The sequence below is a fragment of the Haemaphysalis longicornis genome, unplaced genomic scaffold, assembly GCF_048455015.1.
Source record: "Haemaphysalis longicornis isolate Haplotype H1 unplaced genomic scaffold, Haemaphysalis longicornis Haplotype H1 scaffold_10, whole genome shotgun sequence".
Classification (NCBI taxonomy): Eukaryota; Metazoa; Arthropoda; class Arachnida; order Ixodida; family Ixodidae; genus Haemaphysalis; species Haemaphysalis longicornis.
Window position 1 is genome coordinate 16,498,076 of NW_027526204.1, and position 21,524 is coordinate 16,519,599.

A 21,524-nucleotide genomic window follows, 5' to 3' on the forward strand; every position below is an offset into this window, starting at 1 on the left:
AAAATAAACTTCTTTGTACTGCACTAACGCCAGACATTATGTCATAGTATCCGTCGGACTAGTTTCACTCATGGAAGTTGTTTGGGTAATTGCATTAACGATTTTATCCTTTGCAGTGTGTGTTCACCACATTGGGAGAGCTTTTTCTCAAAGCTTTTTGTTAGTCTTAAATGGTTCCACTTTGGGGACAGCTACCATTTGGCAACAACTGTTCTGCTCAAGCAATTTCACTCTCGTGAAAACCTATTTGCTACCTACCGTATTTTCCAATGTATAAGTCGCGGTTTTTTTCTGAAATTTTCGTTGGTGCGTTATCCACCGGTGCGACTTATGTATAGAATAAATCTGATTCGCGGCGACCGCGTGTGGCCAGCACACGTTGAGACACATCTCTACGGTGTAAATCAATCCCAAGTCCACCGGTACGGCATTTCTCATAGCCCCTATGTCGCTTCGGGACATTGCACCAAAGAATTTTCAGCTTTTTCTAGTCAAAAAGAGAGATAATGGCCTGTGACAACCACGCGCCACTTTAGGCCATGCGCATGCCTAGCAAAAATTACCAATAAACAAAACCAATAGCCTATTGGGTTATTGACACCAATAGCTATTGGTGTATGAGTCTATAGGTGTATTGGTACCTATTGATGTATTGGTCTAGTCCTATAGGTGTATTGGTACCTACAGGTGTATTGATATTATGGGCCCACTGGAGCACCAATTGAAATATGGCCAAATGTGTGGCAAGGTTTTTAGTTCACTGCATTCATTTGGCCATGCTACACGCTCTGCAGCAAGTTTCTAAACACAACGTGGTCCCACTACCCTTGAAATACCACAAAGACGTAAGTGCGTTGACTCCAGCTTTATTGCCCAACAGGCTGTCGAATTTCCGGTGCATATATTCCTCGAGCCAGAGCTACAAGACCTGCATAAACAAAAACGGCATGGCAATAATTAGGAACTTCCGCAATAACAGCACATTTTTGTAAGTGTGTCTAGCATTTCGTCCAGACGAAATATACCACTCTACGGCAGCACGCCGCTCGACCCCAACGAACTACGGTGCGCGAGCATGCCGATGTGGTCGGAATGCTTCTAAAGCTAGACATTCCGTTTCGATTTCATCGGGATGAAACATTACCCGCGGCACTTCATTTAAAACGCTATATGCACATTTGTACTCAGTTCACACATGGTTGCATCGATAGTGGCTTTTCCAAAATGAAAGCACCGCTTGTCAACCTGCCCTGCTAAATTTAATTAAAAAATTTACAAGGAAATAAAAGCTTCTACAGCGTCACGGTAAAAAGAAATGTATACATACCTTCAAATGCAAAAATCGGAGCTGCGTAATGCGTGCACGTTCGTCACCTTGCCGTGCGTGAAGACAATAATCCTTGAATACGAGCGACGTCGACAGTGTCTTTACGTTCTAGTGCACTGCAGATAATGTCCTCGTAACTTTAAAACTAACAAATACAATGTGTGGCACTAAAATTAACAAACACGGTGGCTGGCTGCTGAGATGAACGCCCGCGCCGGTGATTGTGCCGAATCGCCGGTCATGGAAGAAGCCATTTTGCTTTGTCTTGCATACGAAACCTCCGCCAGGTTTACATTGTCAGAGAAGCATTATTGAGCGGTTTTAATTAATGTATTTTACCTTAACATTATGATGCAATTTTATATTGCGGGGTTAATTATTTTGGTGTTAATTTTGATTTTGCAGGCTTTACTTTCTGCAAACATATATGAAGTACGACACCTATCCTAAGAATCGGCCGTTGAATCGGCACCCAAAACAAATATGGCGGCTCCGCGGCACAGCGAGATAAGAAAAATAGAGGCGATGTTTATGAAGGCGAGCGCTGACGCTCACGAAAAAATCTATAACTACTGTATAGGCACAGAATCACACGCTCGGTGTTTTTTACTTGTCGCAGGCAATTGCGGGCAACCACCATGCGCCGGCGGCTGCAACTCTTTGCTACCACGAAATTTCTAAGCGCTTCAGGGACATTATTTTTGAGGCGTGCTAAATGCAAAATGCTTGCAGCTAACAATGTCTTCGGGCAGAAACATTGCTTGCAAGGCTGCAGATTAATTTTGACCACCGGTGGTGTGTACCGAGCGCCGCAGCGAGAGATCGACGCATGGGCGGTTTTACCTTTCGCCTCGATCTGGAAAACAACCGCTGCGGGCGGGATCGCACCCCCGTCCTTGTGCTTAGCAGCACACCGCCTAAAAAAGCTAACCGCTCTACTTTTTATTTGTGCTTGTAAACCAATAGCACCGAACAATGTATTTGACCAATAGATATCCCCTATTGGTCTATTAGGCTGATACAACCAATAGCTATTCGTCCCACTATCACAATAGCTTTTGGTCCATATAGCTATTGGTCCCATTGGGACCAATAGAACCAATACGAATTGGTTTATTAGACCAATACATGTCACTCTATCAGACCAATAGATTTTCTATTGGTCCTATAGATACTCAAATATAGCCAATAGCCTGATTATAGGACCAATACGTTTCTATTGGACCAATACAAATTTTTATTGGAATTTTTGCTAGGGCAGTAAGTACAGTTCAGAATAAATTCAAAGTAATATCAAACTGGGTTGCAAAAACAAAATGCAGCTAATGAATTATTACAGACAATTACTCTGAAGGAGGTAAACGTGCTGCTAATTTTTAAAATGACAGCTTGGAGATAAGTTTTGATTTTCGTGCCGCTTCCTGTCGCGTCACTTCCGTCTGCCATGACACCTTTATTGCGCTGATTTACGACAGCACACAAGAGACGCGCAACGCTTGGAGAGGTGGCCAAATGGGTCTCCGACTCTTGGACTCCATTTCTTCAAAAACAGTTGTAGCCGGGTTGATAAAGGCCGGAGTAATCTGGTCCGCGAGTGGTAACGATGTTGGCGAAGAAGACATCAGAGAGTCGGAGGATGACAGTTATGCACCGGTGGAACTGCCACTGAAGATACTGAATTATTTGTTAGCGAGTCTGAGGAAAAAGATTTCGATGGTTTTGCCTAAACGCCGTTCGTAAGTACATGTCATCGGTGTGTATCCATAAACCACTTTTGAGAAGAAGTTATGTCCAGACTTTGGATGTCATATGCCAGTGTCTAGCCCTGCTTACAGGGGGATGCATTACTAGGCGGAGGCTGCCACAACCATGTACTTTAACTGCAATTTGTAACGATCTCATTCACTATGAGTTTACCTAATTAACAAGTGCGTCTTATATACCGGTGCGTCTTATACAACGGTGCGACTTATATACGTTTTTTTAGCTGTCATTTTGAGGGGGGTGCGACTTATACAAAGGTGCGACTTATAGACCGGAAAGTACGGTAATAAACCATTTTTAAGTTCTGTCTAGACTTTGGATGTTATATGCCCGTGTCTAGCCCTCCTTAGAGGGGGATGCGTTAATAGGCGGCGGCAGCCGCAACTATGTACTTTCACGGCACTTTCTAACGATCTGATCAACTATGAGTTCACCTAATTAACAAGTGCGTTTTATATATCAATGCGTCTTATACAATGGTGCGACTTTTATACGTTTCAGAAAAACTGTCATTCTGAGGGGGGTGCAACTTATACAAAGGTGCGACCTATAGACTGGAAAATACGGTAGTATGTTCTTAACACGCGTTTGTTCTCTGACCCACTCTGCTCTCTTTTCTACCAAGTTACACCGATCATCTTACGTTCCATTGCTGGCTGAGTCATCCTCAATTAAAGTTGAACTCTTTTAGTGAGCCTGAAAGTTTCTCACCCGGAGCCTCAGATATGTGAAAGCAAAACAGACGGTTCTCAATCACCAGCAACAAGGCGAAAGTGGCAAGGACATAAATGAATATGTATAGGAGCTTCAAATGAGAAAATTGATAAAGGTTTGGATCTGAATTTGTCAGAGCGAGCATGTGCATGTGTTCCCAAAGTGGTGTCTGTTTATTGTTTGCTGCTGTTCTTGTATGGGCCAATGTCGAGCTTGTGAGTTGTGGTCGTAGCTATGCTGTGCACTGGTTTGCACTGTCATTATTCCATTCTGTCTTCCATACATTTCTAGGAATTATATGCGTTTATAAGCCCAACAAAAGTGACTGGTCTTGCACTTAACCAAGTCATCACCAGTGAAAGCAGACTATGCACACATGTGTGTTGTGAGAATTTCTAATGCTTGAGAATTGACCGTCTGCCATCCAGCTGTATGTACTGACGATTCATTCTTTAAGCAAAGTGTCCTGGAGCTCAATTTCACAATTGAAAGAACGAAATAGAATGGCATCTTGTATCTGGATTTGTATCTTTGGTTTGATAAGGAGCATGTCTGCTGGATGTATGCACCACGATCCGTCAAACCTTTGATGAACTACTCATCGGGCCGTTCCAAGCTTGTTAAAAACACTATTGCCTTGTCATGTTTTCGCTAAGCAGTTTCAAAATTGTGCCAACACTTGATGACAGACAGTTCCAATCAGCAAGTTAAAAAGTTAAGGGAGGCAGGATTTCCACAGGAGCTCTCGTCATGGTCATGTGAAAAACTTCTCAAAATCCTAAAAACAAAGTGGCTGCCGGGATTTGCAGAGGACACCCAAAAGCCCAAAGAAGTTGCCATCATCCCACACATTCATACAATCATGCACGTCCTAAAAAAAGTGGGCCATCGCTATGGAGTGCTGGTGGCTATCACGACTTGCAACAAGTTGCGAGGCTTGACAGAAAGATATAGCAAGGAACTGATAAGAAAGGGGTCAGTTGTGGTGTTAAACACAATAACCGGTATGTTGCCTGCACAACAGGAGTTTTGTACAGCATTCCTTTACCCTCTGGCCGAACTTATGTTGGAGAAACTGGCCGCTGTATCAATGTGCATTTGAAAGAACATGAATTGTCATTGAAGGGCCCTCTATCATCTGATCTTTCTTCGCATTGTGCTAAGTGCAGCGTATGCAAACCTAATTTTCCTGACACTAACATTGTATTTAGGCACCGTGATCAAACAACCCACAAAATCATCCAGGGATTCCACAGAATAACTAGGTGATAAGTGTGTGAGCCAAACAAGCGTGTCTCCATCCTAAAGAGATTGCATATCTGCGTGTTTCTTTTGGTTTCTTTTAAATAAACGCCACTCCTGGTCGGTCGTGGCACACACTTCGGCACCACAGTATGGCGTCCTCATTATCACGGTATCTCATCTGATAACAACCTAACAACATCAATACCCAGAACACATAACATAGATAACGCTTACGTGAGCGGGCGCCGAACGCGGTTGAAAAACCAAAACGCTCACACACCGGACAACGCTTTTTTCATATCAACGTTAAACATAAATTCTCGTAACTTGTTCGCATTGCGCAACGCAGGCCCATCGCCAGGATGCGTGGCATGTACTGAAAACCACGCGCTCCGTTGTTCTTTTTTCAAGCTATCACGTTAGCACAACCGAAAGCTCAAGGGGCCACAAACCTCAAGGGGCCACACACGCCCGCAGGGCTCCGAGCAGTGCAACACGGGCCGTCCGATATGGCAACAGGGGCTCGGCACAGACCGCAGGTCTGCACAAGCGATAGACGCCACGAGCGAAGGCAGACCGACCTTTTCAGGAGCAGCTGTGGTGCCCAAAAGAGATGCTGCCGCAGATCCCCGACCGTCTTGACAGGCACACACGACGCTTTGTCCGCGGGCGGTCAGGCCGCGACCTGCCACAAAGACAGCCGTGCGTAAGGCGTGAGCTACTTTTCTCATATGCGCCTTCCCGCGAAGACCATTTTCCCACACCTTTTCTTTCCTCCATGGTAGCGCCGGTCCTTGCAGTGGTGCTGTACAGTAGTGACCCCTCCCGTTACCATTTTTACCTGCCTTGGAGTCCATCTGGACCTGCGGCGCTGCAAGCGTATGTTACAAAAGCTCTGCCATAGATGGAGATGTTAGGGGAGTGCGTATACATAGTGCGCACGCGCGTCACTGAGCGCCGCTTCGTCACTTCCGGTACGCGCGACGGGCATGCCTGGGTACCTACCGACGTCACCGACGCTGTCGCGAACCTCGGGCCCATAGACGAACGGAGCTTGCGTTCGCTTATTTTGGCTTCAAGATGCCAATTTGTGCAATTTTTAGCTGTAGGAGTAGAAGCAAGTCGTCTTCTAAGTCCACGAACAGGGAGCAAGGCGTGGGGATGTTTTCTTTGCTAAAGTCGTAACCCGACATTGTGAACGGACATTCCAGCTGCCCGAAAAGCGCCGGCGTGTTTGGCTCGCGCGCATTAACAGGAATGACTTGAAGAACCTCGACAACATCCGTGTCTGCGGACGCCACTTCGTTACGGGTGAGTGCTATCTAAATAAACAGATTGTTTACAGTGATTACCTGCGCGCCCTTCGCCACGTCCGGCCGTCTCGGGCTCCGCGCGGTTCACTGCATGCGATTGAGGGCTTTGTGCTTTTATTTCCTTAATTTGCTGTTACATGACGTTGATAGGGCTTGCAGGCTGTATGTGCGCTGGGGACGGGCTTGAACGAGTCGCGTCGCATTTACGATTCACGAGCCATGCGGATATAAATGGCAGTGGTAGTTAGAACAGTCCTTCCCCGCAAGCGCTTGTTTCTCGCTGCTGCCGAAGTCACGCATGGCGATTCTGTTCAGCACAGAGTTGCACCTTTTGCTTTTTGCTTGCCCTTCTCTGGTTAGCAGACAACCTGCTTAGTGGCTGCAGACTGAGAGGACTTGAATCAAACTAAACACTCACAAAAAGTCGACAAACCATGCTTGTTTGCAGGAAAGCCATCAAATCTGATGGATGACAACAACCCTGATTGGGCACCTAGCCAGCATTTAGGCTACGGTCGTGACCAAGGTGTCCTCAAGAAGACTGAACGATACGAACGTGTGAAGCGACGCAGCAGGAAATCCGTCACCGGAACCAGGAACGGCAAATGTGACAACAGACTTTGCTGATGCTTCCACGTCAGAAGACAGCGAGGCTAGTGGTGGGCCCCGTTCTTTGGATCCTGCACCCCTACCAAGTGCTTCACTAGACGAGAGGCCATCAAAAGGTATGCTTGTGACACCAGCCTTTTGTTGACACAAATGGTGTCTTGTCTAAAAGTGATGTCAAGTGATGACATGGCTTTTATTGCTCTCGCAGATGCAGAGGTTCAAACGAAGCTCACTGGGGCAGAATTGCAAGCCATCCAGGCAGAAAATGAAAAGCTGACTTGCCAGCTCCACGCCCTAGAGCAGCGGAAACACGATCTAGAAGCTGTCTCGGAAGCCCTGGACACAGACAACCGGAGGTTGGCCGGTGAAGTGCGCATTTTAATGGCGAAGAAAGATGACATGGAGGTGACGGAGGCGTCACTTCAACAAGATGATGCTAAAGTTTTTTTTTATACAGGAGTAGCTAACTTTGCTCTCCTTTTTGCAATTTTTCAGCTTGTCGAAGTTGCTGTGAGGCACACGCCTCAACATAGCCTGGCAAAGTTTCAGGAATTTCTTGTTTTTTTTGATGAAACTGAAATGGAACTTCCCTCTCCAGGATCTTGCTTACAGGTTTGGAATCTCGCACTCTACTGTAAGTAGGATCCTGGAGAGGTGGCTTCATGGTGCGTTCTGGCGGCTCCAGTCGCAAATAGTGTGGCCAGCTCGCAGGGAACTGCAAAGGACAATGCCGCAAGAATTTGCTGACTCCTTCGGAACCAAGGTGGCAGTCATAATAGACTGTTTCGAGATAAAGATTGAACGGCCATCGTCTTTGCTTCCGAGGAGCGAAACGTGGTCTCAGTACAAACGCAGTAACACTGCAAAGTTCCTCATTGGCATAAGTCCCCAAGGATCGATAACCTTCATATCGGAAGGATGGGGAGGGAGAACAAGCGACAAACACATCACGGAGCAGTGTGGTCTCCTCGATAAACTCACACATGGTGACGTTGTGCTTGCAGAGAGGGGTTTCGACATCGCAGACAGTGTTGGCCTGTACTGTGCCACACTGCACATCCCAGCCTTCACAAAAGGCAAAAATCAGCTCTCAGCACTGGAAGTTGCGAAAACCCGCAAACTTGCCAGTGTCAGAATACACGTCGAAATGGTCATCGGCCTGGTTCACAATAAGTTCATCAAGAAAGCTGTTCAGCCGGTAGATTTTGTGACCGTAAAGTCAGGCGATAAATACACCACACTGGATAAGATAGTTACGGTGTGCTGTGCTCCCGCAAACCTGTGCCCATCTGTAGTGCCTGCGAACCTGTGCCCATCTGTAGTGCCTGCAAACGAGACTAATGATCCAGAGCGATAACCAGCAAGACCAAAAAATCCAGTCACTAACAGTACAGTGAAATCTCGTTGATTCGACTGCTTGTAGGGTTCAATGCACCGAAGCCACACGTGGGCCATAAAGTGCACTGTAGTGGAGGGCTACCGTTTAATTTTGAACCCGGAAAATGTGTGCCAAAATCTCAGCACACCGGTGTTTTTGGTTTCTGCCTCCATCAGGAAAGCAGCCACCGCAATAAATCAAACTCACGTCTTTGGGCTCAGCAGCACAACACCGTAGCCAGTGCAGTGCGTTAAGTATCCATAGAAATCTGTATAAAAAAGCATGTTAATTCAAATGCGAGTAAGTTCCGCCACAGATAATTAGAACCAGCACCCACTGTGCTGGTGTTCTTGAATACAGTGGTATGTGGTGCGCTGAGAGGTGGGGGCATAATTTCTCAAATCAAGTGCAGAACTTGTCGCTGCTAGCGGAGACAATGAAAAAGATGAGAAGACGTAGTACCGTGCGGCTGGCTGCTCGTATGGAATGCTGTGTCACTTCTTTCCTTTTGCAGTTGAAGAGGTAGCCCTGTTTTAGATACGCTCATTAAAGCAAAAGTGCTGGCTGTTGTCGCCTTTAGGGCAAAAAAATTCAAGCACCAAATTGCTGACATGCGCTTCCCAGCCGATGTGTACTGTTATTTACTTCAATTAGTTTTAACTTTCATTAATTCAAATTGAGACAGCTTCCCCATGCAGTTTAAATTAATTAGCTTTTACTGTAGTCCTTTTTAGATGACTTGTTAAACGCAGCAGTTGTCATTTGAAATGCTGTTCAAGTGTGTAGCTGCATGATTCACTGCTGTATCATTGCCTATTCGTGAGTAAAGCTGTTTTGCTTTAGCAGGTAGCCATCTGTGGCTACACTTGTGTAGTGTTGCTTAGCATATGTATAATTATTTCACTTCTCTGTGTGTGAATTTGGCAATAAATTCTAAGCATTGCCTGTGTCTAATTTTTTGTGATTTGTTATGTATCATATTTTAGCAAAATGCAGGGAAGTTATGTTTAACACAAAACTGCAGCATGATCAAGTGAGCATGTTGTGTGTTTGTAGCAATGAATAAGGTTGTGTATTTCTTAGGCAAGATAGCGATAGTTCTTAACAAAAGTTTGTTTAAACATTGCCTGGAGGTCTTCCAGAGAAACTTTTCAGCTGCTGGTGGTAGTGGTGAAAAGTTTATTCATCCAAAGCTGTTAAGAAAGAGGCGCCGGCTGGGAGCACCGGCACATGATTTCACTTACTATGCGGTTGTGTTTGTGCCTATCTGTTTTTCAAGTATTTCCAGTTCTTGTATTATTATTGTTTCTACAATTTGTTCAACCAGCACACAGCTCTCGCTCATTTCACCGCCTACTGATTTTTTTTGTTGTTGTTGTAAACCACTGCAACCATTTTTTTCACTGTGTACTGAACGCTTATGCGTACTGATTAGTTCTGATAAGTACTGATGTGTTCTCGATCCGCTAGTATTCTATAATGATTTCACTTACCATGTGGTTGTGTTTGTGCCTATCTTTGTTTTTCGCGTATTTCCAGTTCTTGTAGTAATATTGTTTCTACGGTTTGTTCAAGTGGCATCGTATTGCTGTCTTCAATTCCTAACTCTCGTGTTATTTAGCAATGTACCATTTGTGATTTCCAATATGAGGTCGCGATAAGTATTTATTTCGGAACCCCCTTGTGTACACCATGTACCATGTAAACTTGTCTGCGAAAGTTCGTTTGAAATAAACCTGACATCGAGAAAAACCGTGTGAAATCAGTACTCCCGCAGGGAACTAGAAATTCTCCCTTGTGGGCCTTGAAAACCTCCTTTCGGAAGCCCTACAAAACTCCCCAAGCTTTCGTCAAACTCCATTCAAAAGAAGTAAATGCTTCCCTTGAACCTCCTAAAAACGCCCCTAAATTAACATAAGTACTTCCAAAGGGAGGCGTAATAGGCTCCTATTCAACCGCCTAAAAATTCCGTAAATATCACTTTAAAACGCCCTTCCGGAATTAAAGAATACTCCATTTTGACCTCCTTAAATTCTCCCGAACATTTCTTAACACTCCCTAAATACCTCCTTTCTATAACCTAAAACCCCCCTGTTTTGAGGAGGTAAACAAAACCTCCCTGTTCCAGGTAGTAAAAAAACTCCTACAAGGAGGACCACTAGAGGACAGGCGAAAAAGAACCTCTAGAGAGTATATGGGAGGAAAAAAAGTTTAGAGTGTATTTTAAATGGACTGGCGGGTTACCAGAAATGTTTCGTAATTTGTGCACGGATTAAAGGCTAGGGTGAGAAAGAAAACAGGTGAAAGGGCCACAAGTCAACCTGGCAGCCACCTGTACAATAGACGGAGTAATCCACTAGCCAGATAGAGCTGGCTTGACGTGCAAGCGCATTGTGTATTCTGATTCTACTGAGAAGGAAAACGTTACACTGGTACGGGCTTTCGGCCGTGCCCTGTTCGCGCAGCCACGTTTAATTGCACGCATACACATCCTATCAAGACGTTCGATGTTCTAAATAGAAAATGCTCAATTATAACACAGGAAACTGTTGGTTACGATGTATGATTACCGCTGGTATATAAAAACTTCATTCGGGGTAGCCGATCAAAGTAGACCAACTTAAATCGGGTATACGTTAACTGTGGATACCAATCGGCCGCATAAATGAGCTCTGTCCCTTAACCAAGCGTACCATCACGCTGCAAAAGAATCGAGGGCACGCCAAGATCGCCGCGCCCTCGACGTGTGAGCTGTTGCAGCATGACCACTCACCGGGAAGCAACAGAGCGGTGTGGGGTGGAGACAGCTGCTGCGCAGCCAGCGGGGTCCGATCACCCGGGAAGGTCGCGAGAAGACCAGTGGGGTTTCCCTGCGCAGAGTGCGAACAGAGTGTTACCCATCTGCCTGCACTTTGACCAGCCATGTTCGCACCCCTCAACACCAGGTGTTCCCGCACCGAACCCCAGTGCCAGCTAAGCCTCCGGGCACGGCGTTCGGGGACCTCGCAGCTTGGTTGATGATGATGGGGATGGTTCCTATGATATTTTTGGCCTGTACGGTTGGTTGGTAGTTGTCTCGCTCGCCGCTTCTTTTCACTCGGAGCATGAGCACGTGCATGCAAAAAATCTGAAATCACTGGAGCGCCTAAAATATGCGAGATACAAATAGTAAATCTACCTAAAAGCTCCCTGTAAGTTTTATTTGAGGTCTGGTGGAGCTCAGAAAATGTATGCAAACCCTGCCCCATAAGAAATCAGGACCAATGAAAAAAGAAGAAAAGTTAACATGAAAAGCCATAAGCCATTTAGTAAGAAGTTGTTCTTTAAAGGTCGGCTGGAATTCGCGTTATTTCTGGAGGATGTCAATCGCTTGGAATTCTCTTGGCTACGTAGGAGTTGCCTCTACCGTCATATTAACGTGAATGACGCCACCTTTGAGTACCGTGTGAAGCGAGAGGAACAGGTGCCTTCAACTACTTCCCTTTTGAGGAGGCACCTTGTTGCAACATGCGTGAAGTGTCTAGAATAAGAGAAAGTGCGATAATTATTTCTCCGGCTCTCTTCACCGATTTTCACTTTTCAGGCAACAGATCTTTCAGGTGCCACCCCACGGAGTAGTTATATCTATCACACTGCCACGACCGCCTTTACAAATAGCGACCTGCCCACGCTCGCAGATACCGTGTGGCGAATTTGTTATTGCATGGTGGGCTTTGTGTTCAATCAATCAATCAATCAATCAATCTTTTTATTTCAACGACATCTGTGTTGGGGACCGTGAAAAAAAAGCCAGCAAACGGGCTTGACAAGGTCCACCGCCCCGTGTACAAGGCAAAACGGCAGCAGCGGCTTGCTACCAACATAAGCATGCACATACTTTAACACATGCAAAGTTACAATACATGAATATTAAAAACACAAATCCCATCGCAAGAAGATATGCATACGCATAGCAACAAACTATAACAACAAGACGAAGGAAAACGTAACCGAAGTTGTCTAAGATAACAGAAGAAGAAGAAGAATAAGAAAGATAACTTACATCAAGCATATTGGTATACAATCACTAGATAAGAAGTGGGTGGCAATTGAACAGCACGGTAAAAAATGAAAGGCACTGATTTTTCAAACAAAGACTATTCAGTGTCAAAGCTTGTTTAGATAAAAGGGAAGAAGGTGACGTAGCATTTGTCTGCCGTAGTTCGTGCGGGCCCGCGGCGTTTCCAATCGTGCAAGAGTACGGAAGTTACGCTGGTACTGCTTTGATTGATTGATTGTGGGGTTTAACGCGCCGACGTAACGCAGGCGATGAGGAGCGCCGTAGTGGAGGGCTCCGGATTAATTTTGACCACCTGGGGATCTTTATCGTGCGCCGAAATCTCGTACACACGGGCGTTTTTGCTTTTCGCCTCCATCAGAAAAGCGGCCGCCGCGGCCGGGAATCGAACCCGTGACCTCGTGCTCAGCAGCGCAACGCCTTAGCCACTGAGCCACCGCGGCGGGTGCTGGTACTGCTTTGCAGTGTTGAAATTTGTGGTAGAAAACTGTTACTTTTAAAGCAAAGCTTTTTACCTCTACCCCCCGAGGGTTCTTTCGCGACCGTTGGTGTCACCAGAAAACTCCAGCGAACAAATAAAAGAATTTACTGGCACCACCGGGAATCGAACCTGGAACTAATAGACTAACAAAGCGCAAGCCCGTTGTCTTACCGATTTAGCTACGAGCCCTTTTTTTTTCTTTGTTGCCGGTTTCAAACAAAATCCAGAAACAACGGTACATTAGATAAAATCGCTGACTTCACTCAAGCCAGCGCTACATAACTAAAAACGGGGCATAGACAATATCTTTTCAAATTCATGCAACCATTCAGGACTACAGTTCTGACTCCTCCACATTTCTACAATACGTTGGGCACTCTCACAGAAATACTGCCTTGCTGGCCTTCCGTCTACGTCACAGTGCCGAAACGCCATTCGAGACCTCCATATTCCGTGGAAAACCAGCAACATCACTACGTCGTAAGGCACTCCATTATCGTTTTGCACTGCCAGAAACCGGATGCCATAAGGGCTCAACGGAAACTCCTTTTTCAATGTTCGCTGAAGAACGTCCCACAAAAACACCCCATCCCAACAATCCAAAAAAACATGATCCACCGTCTCGGGCTTTTTACACAAAGAACAGTCCACACCCCATGGCACAAACAGGCCCTTTTCTAACATCCATGTTTTAACTGGTAACACTCCACAGTGCAGTTTAAAGAAAAATGTTTTAACACCCGGGGGAATGGCCATAGCTTTTACACGTTTCAGAACGTTCTGCCCGGGGCCCACCGGAAACATGGATCGGTATAAAGGAACAGGAAAACAGATTTCAGCAAGGTCTTTATACAACTTTTTCTTCGACACAGCACTCAAGTACTCCATAGAGAACCGTACACAAAGAAATTGTGTCGCTTGAACAACTTCTTTTAAATACCCGTGTACTCCTCCATTGTAGCTTTGACATGACGTAACAATAAATTGGGGCAATAGCCTGCCTAACCTGACTTGAATAACAGTGCGCAGGAAGGGGTCCTTTACCTCGCGCAAGAAATAAAAACGATTCACCGCTTGTCTCAAAAAAAGATGCGAGAGCGATAAACCGCCTTCGCGTACTCTTCGAAAAAGATTCGTCCTACTCGTCCTTTCCCAGGACGAGCCCCAAAGAAAAACAGCACAAACGCGATGCAGCCTCTGAACATTAGCGCGAGAACAGTGAATCACTTGCAAAACGTACCAAAGTTTCGCGAACAAAAATATGTTGCACACCATTGCGCGCGCAAACATCGACAGCGCACGCCCCTTCCCTTCCCACTTTTCCGCTTTATCACGCATCGCAGTCGTCTGGCCTCGCCAGTACGGATCACTATCTCTGTAGTTTTCAAGTGGCACGCCTAAGTATTTGACCGGCACAACCTGCCAGTTCATACCTTCAAAGACACTAGGGGTTACGTCCCAAGTGCCGTGCCAGAATCCCATGCACTTGCTCCAATTTACAGAGCTCCCAGTATACTCACAAAATGTCTTAAGCAACGCAACTGCATTGCTAATACTTTTTCTGTCTTGACAAAATAAAGCGATATCGTCCGCTTATGCCAATACACGTACCTCGCACGCCTGCAACTGGGAACCATGAATATTATTGCTGTTTATTATGCTAGCACAAAACGACTCGATGTACAAACAAAAGAGCAAAGGGGACAGCGGGCATCCTTGCCGCACTGAACGCGTGACAGTTATTTGACGGCTCACTGACTTATTTATTACCAGCCTTGTTGAGCACTCCTTATACGCCATTCTTACGCCCTCCGTTATTACTTTTCCTAGGTTTATGTTTTCCAAAATAGTATAGAGTAGCTCATGTGAGACCTTATCAAAGGCCTTCTCAAGGTCTATTTGTAGCATGGCTACAACCTCATCCATTCCGTCACAACACTCGATAATGCTCCGTGCTATGTGTATATTACTAGTTATAGACCTTCCTTTTATTCCACATGTTTGGTGCTCGCCTACTATGTCTATTATCACACTCTGTAAACTTCTTGCTAAGACTTTCATTAATATTTTATAATCTACATTCGTTAAAGATATCGGCCTATACGCAGTAACTTTTCTGAGCTCTTCTTTTACATCTGTTTTGGGTATGAGAACAGTGTGCGATTGTGAGAACGAGGGTGGAAGTCTTCCTAGTGTGTACGCTTCTGTGTACAGGTCACATAACACTGGACTTAGGTGATTGCGGAAAGCTTTGTAGAACGCAGTGCACAACCCGTCAGGGCCTGGAGACTTTCCAGGACTTAATTCATCGATAGCCTTCCTAACTTCTTCTACTGTAATTGGTAATTCTAAATTTTCTTTTACCTCTTCATCTATCATCGACAACCAATTTAAAAAATTGTCCTTAAATCGTTCTAAGTCTACAGGTTGACACGAAAACAAACCATCATAAAACTCACAAAAAGCATTGCTAATTGCTTGTTGTTCATCGAGAACCTGCCCTTTATACTCTATTTCCGCGATAGAGTTGCGGGTAGCGTATCTCTTTTCAGAGCTAAATGCTCTCTTTGTAGGGGCTTCCCCTAACATGAACTTTTCCGCACGAGCTCGCACTATCGCGCCATGATATTTTTCTTGTTCTATAGCCTCTATTTGATGTTTCAAAGTTTTAATGTCTTCCTCGAACAGTCCAGGTGACTTGCACTCTAGTGCAGAAAGCGTCTCCAGGTTTGCTCTAAGCAGGGCTTCCTTTTGTCTTTTCTCATAATTTAAGGCAGCTGACCTTTCCAATGCTGACATCTTAATTTCTGCTTTGAAGTTCTCCCACTTAGAGGCACAGTCACATGTATCCTGTTCAAGGTTCCTAATCTTTTTCGTCACTTCTTTTACAAATTCTTCATCCTTCAACAATAAGCTGTTCATTTTCCACAAGTCCCAGTTGAACGACTTTTTATCTTTGCGCTTTCCAGTCAACAACGACACTAGGCAATGGTCGCTGAACGACACGGGTGTAACACTATACTCCGAGCACTCCGGCAGAAGTTCTAACGAAATATATGCTCGGTCTAATCTTGCGTGGCTCGTGCCTTGAAAGTGGGTGAATTGGATCTGCGTCTTACATTCCAACGCATCCCCCACGTCTTCCAAACCAAAATCTGCCGCGATACCAGTCAATGCAATCGTGCTTCCGTCGCGATAAGGAGTACAAGTAGATTTATCGCGAGCCGAGCACACACAATTAAAATCTCCCATTAACACGACAACCCGTTCTGTGCCAAGCCACGCCCGTAATTCTTCGAAAAACACTTTTCTTTCATCGGCTTTTGTCGGCGCGTACACGCAAACAATACGCCATTCTTTTGAGGCAAAAATAAAATCACAAATAACAAAGCGCCCAGACAAACTGGACATCACGTTTTGCACTACTGCGCCGCTGCTCCGACGTATTAAAATGAGACACCCAGCCGATAAACCAACGGCATGGCTGACACAGACTTCATAACTGGAATTGAACACCCCCACCATCCTTTCCGTGCTTTGCTCGGTCTCTACTTTAGTCTCCTGAAAGGCCACGACGTCTAAATGCCTTGATTTAGTTACGAGCCCACGCGAAGACTGGGAAGACAGGTGGTGTACTCACCAAGCACATCTACGGGTTTACCCCCATTGTTCTCGCTGAATGCCACGTGAAAGCGTCACGCGACCACTCACGCCCGTCTAGCGGCCCTGTGCGCACCTTGCTCATGTGCTAAGAGTTACAAAAATTAAAGGAAGCTCACACCAATGCATGGCATCTCACTTCTAGTCCGCTAATGTGCTATAAAGCCTGTGGCCTCCAGTATTCACGTAAACAATCACAGCTCCTTGTCGTCCGCCCTCACGCCAAACCAAGGAATACATTCAAATACTCCTTGATGGCCAGGCCTTCACTCCAAACCCCAGCATCAAGATCCTGGGCCTACATTTCCAGGCCAACACCAATAGTGACGTCTCCTTCCAGCGCCTCAAAAACAGCATTAATCTAATCATACACATGATCAGGCGAGTTGCCATGAAGAAGCGAGGCCTAAAAGAATCCGGTACCTTTCGATTAATGGAAGCTTTTGTCCTCTCGAGAGTTACTTACGACAAACCCCTATCTTCTTCTCGACAAGGAAGACATAGAGATGCTTTATATAATGACTGGAAAGGCGGTCGAACAGGCCATTGGTCTTATCATTACTGCATCCACACAGAGGCTGCTTAGCACGGGGCTCCACAACGCGGTGGAAGAGCTGATAGAAGGCCATATTTCTAACCAGAAGGTCCGACTCAGAACTGCGATGGGTAACCGCATGCTTCAGCAGATTGGCTGGGCAGCCCAGAATGTCACTCAGCTTGACGTACTCCCAGACACTTGGCGACTAAAACTAAAGATGCTCTCTTTGCTTAGAAATATGAACCCCTCACATGACGAGGGTCACCGGAAAGCACGGGCTCAAGCGCTAAACACCACCCTCTTTGGGGATCATGCAGTTATCTACACAGATGCCTCCAAACATCGGGGGCAGCAATACGCCATCATCGTGGCTTCCTCCAGAACCAACTTCCGTGCGTGTACCTCGCTTAGGACCCAAGAAATGACGGCAGCAGCAGAGGCAGCCATCACCTTGGCTCTCGCTCAACCTGGGGTTCGGAGGGTAGTCATCGATTCCCAGCAAGCCTACTGGAATTAACAGTAGGGTTGGGTGTCCTGCCCTGCACTGCGCGTGCTAAAAAAACACTCCCCAAACGGTTCCATTCAGCTCATCTGGACACCCCCTCACGCTTCAATGGAGGGCAACAAATACGCCCACCCAACAAGCCTGCGCTTTTACCTCCGGTTCTATGGATCTGCACGAGGACAGTCACCCGCGTGTCACGTTCAGGAAGATAACCCAGCATTATCGCCTTCTGAGACAGACCGTACCTTCGTCTTACCCTGACCTTTCGAGAGAACAACAAACTACCCTACGGCTCATACAATCCGGGCTCCTTCCCACAGCTTACGCGTCTTCACTTAATGTATCCGAATCGCTACGACGCTGAATGTAAATTTTGCTCAGAAGTAGGAACACTCCGCGTCGTAATAGGGGTGTGCGACTTTAGCCCTGACCGCCCTCCTCTCTTTCCATCAACAACCCAACAAGAGCAATGGGAGATGCTGCTGTCCAGTCCCTCTCTACCTACCAGCTTCAGCGGGTGGACAGAACACAGGCTGCGCGGACTGCATATGGGCCCCACAGAAGGTGGAATCACTCCTCAGGACTGCACTCTGGGCCGCTCAGAAATAACAGAAGTATTTATTTTTCCTCCTCCTGCTTCTCTGCCGCAAATCTCGTCGCCTCCGTCACCGGCGCAGAGACGGAGAAGACAGATCGTCTAACACCGGGTTGTAGCTTACTTTAATTTTATAAAAAAAAGTTTCCACTCTAGTGCTACACCAATACTACTCAACCAAACACCGTTCATGCTTCATTCATTGATTTAACCTTAACAAGAATATTTCTTTGAAGTAATAAATGGTGTGGTTAAGTGCATTTGACTTACCTCTGGTTTCGCTATTTGTAGAGCGATGTGAATGAATTTAAGTGACGTCGCATGGCTAATCGTTATGGGTGCCGTTTACAGCTTTGCTTTCCAACCACATTCACGGGGTGGATTGGGTGATTTTTTTCTTAGTCCATTTTTCTATTGTTTGTTCAGTGTCGTTCTGCAATACTGAGGCATTGGAAATAAATCCATATATTTAAAAATAGGGTAGCTGTGGCTATTATATGCTGTGGTTACAATTATTCGGGCTGCCTTTTTCTGCAATACATGAAGTTTAGTGATATTTGATAGCGTAGTTGTGCCCCATACCACATGAAAATAGTTGACGCAAAATCAAAATAACAAGGTATAATAAAAAGTTTAACACTTTTGGGTAAACAAAATCTCAGTCTAGACAGAATACCGGTAACTCTAGAAAGCTTAGTAAAAACTGAATCTACCTCAAAATTCCATGACATATGTTCCTAAAAATGTACACCCAGGCATTTAAAAACAGGTACGAGCTCGATGACTCTATTATCTACCCGTAGGGCAAAGGGTATTTCAACTCTCTTATTTCTTGCCCTAAAAAGGACAGCTTTAGTTTTATTTGTATTTATATTAGGCGAATTAGCACTACTCCATGATGACAGACTCTTCAGAATGTTATTGGCGTGAGAAAATAAGCGACTTGAACTTTGTCCGCTCAGAAGGATTGTCGTATCATCAGCATACATAACGAATTTGGCTGTGATGTAAATGTTTACTACGTCATTTATGTAAATGCAGAAAAACAAAGGCACAAGAATGCTTCCCTAAGGCACGCCGACACTAATTGTTTTCAGATCTGAATTGTGTTGATTTATATGGGCTGACTGCCTCCGGTGCTGAAGATATGATTCAAGTATATTTAGAAAGGGGCCTCGGAAGCCATAGTGGCACAACTTTTTTAAAAGTGTTGAGTGGTTAATTAGGTCAAAGGCCTTCATGTAATCTTTAAATACGCCTAGGGTAAACTGCTGCTGTTCAAAGAAATCTAGAATAATTTCCTTCTGTGCTAAGAGAGCAGATTCAGTTGATTAGCCCTTAGTAAACCCAAATTGAGAACTTATAATTAATTTATGTCTGTGTAAAAAAGGAGGACATGCGGTTATGCAGTATTTTTTCTAAACCCTTTAAAAAAACTGGTAATATTCAAATTGGCCTATAATTTGATAGACTGTTTTTGTCACCGCCCTTATGCAGAACTATAACTTTGGCTATCTGAAGTCGTTTAGGAAAAATTCCACCGCACAGGCGAAGAATAAATACATGTTCCAGCGAATGTGATATAATATCTAGTACATGCTTCATATGCCGAATCTGGAGTCCATCTGTGTCTGTGCAATTACTACATTTGACAGAAGTAAAAGCGTTCATTATTTCGTTTGCAGTTGTGGGTGATAGGAATACACTTTCATTTGTTCTCATACCTAAATAACTAGCATATGCTGGGTCGTGAGCATTCCCTTCAACAGAGAGAAAGTAATCGTTGAAAGCATTTGCCAATGCTGAATTAGATGTGGTTTCACCGTCCAAAGTTAAGTGATTAATTATTTCAGTATGCATACTATTATGGTTTTAAATACCATTGAGCCTTTTCGAGAAAGATCCGATCTTTTTAGTAAATCTTCATTAAATATGTTATGCATGTACCGGGGCTTCTCATAGCGAAGAAGACTGGTCACTTTGTTTCTGTGAATATTAAATTCTGTTAATGTGTGCTCCGTTCTATTTTTTAAAAATCGTTTGTATAGCTTATTTTTAATGCGACTTTCTGTCATACATTTCTTGGTCGTCCAGGTTTTTTTTTTCAGTTCGTGCCCGTTTTGTAGTTTTGTATGGGAAACATCTATCGTAAACACTCCTAAACTTTTCATAGAAAGAATCATAGGCAATCTCAGGATCAGTTAATTTTCGTACTTCGGACCAATAAGTTCCCATTATTTCCAGACGAAAAATGTCTAGACTCCTTCCGTTTATGTCACGAATGTTGATGGGAATGTTTTGTGTCACCGGAGTTGTGTACAGATTTTTTACCACAAGAAATATTGGAAGGTGGTCACTTATTCCAGCAATCACAGCAACACAGATGTTGTTGAATTAAAAAGATTGATTTATTGATTGTGTTAGTCCTCTCTGAAGCCACTGCACCGTCTGCCTTGTATTTAGTCCATATATCTCCGCTGTACACGAGTTTGCTCAGCCTGCCAGTTATTATTTGGTCTTTTTCTTGGTCCGCTGTTCCCTGTATTTTCCGATTCACACTGTAGGAAGTGCTAAAGTTCCGTTGGCTGAACGATGTGCTGAAAAGAGTTTTTTCTTAACGCGAAATTGTTACTTCGCTAGGCTGGAGAAAGGACGCACCCGGCTTGCGTCCACCGAACGCGCACCCTCCCTTATATCATCCCCAAAAACTGTCCACACCTGCCTCCCTTTGTTAGTGCGTTCGATGGCATTCCACGCGTTTGGCAGTGCGCGTACATCCGAAAGAATAAAAAAAATATTGAGCGCGTATGGTTCTATACCAAGTAATTAAAAAAGAACTAGAAAAACACTAAAAAAGAAAAAAATCGCCCCAATCCACCCCGTGAATGTAGTTGGAAAGCAAAGCTGCAAACGGCACCCATAACGATTAGCCATGCGACGTCACTTAAATTCATTCACATCGCTCTACAAATAGTGAAACCAGAGATAAGTCAAATACACTTAACCACACCATTTATTACTTCAAAGAAATATTCTTGTTAAGGTTAAATCAATGAATGAAGCATGAACGGTGTTTGGTTGAGTAGTATTGGTGTAGCACTAGAGTGGAAACTTTTTTTTATAAAATTAAAGTAAGCTACAACCCGGTGTTGGACGATCTGTCTTCTCCGTCTCTGCGCCGGTGACGGAGGCGACGAGATTTGCGGCAGAGAAGCAGGAGGAGGAAAAATAAATACTTCTGTTATTTCTGAGCGGCCCAGAGTGCAGTCCTGGGGAGTGATTCCACCTTCTGTGGGGCCCATATGCAGTCCGCGCAGCCTGTGTTCTGTCCACCCGCT

At 44.9% G+C, this 21,524-nt stretch overlaps 1 pseudogene across 1 annotated transcript; it reads left to right on the forward strand.

Moving 5' to 3' along the window:
• The first annotated feature begins 17 nt into the window (after window positions 1-17).
• On the forward strand, window positions 18-10,225 carry LOC144158243 (uncharacterized; annotated as a pseudogene). Its single transcript, XR_013319993.1, has 3 exons — window positions 18-6,361; window positions 6,812-7,088; window positions 7,181-10,225. The product of XR_013319993.1 is annotated as an uncharacterized LOC144158243 (transcript).
• Window positions 10,226-21,524: the final 11,299 nt, after the last annotated feature.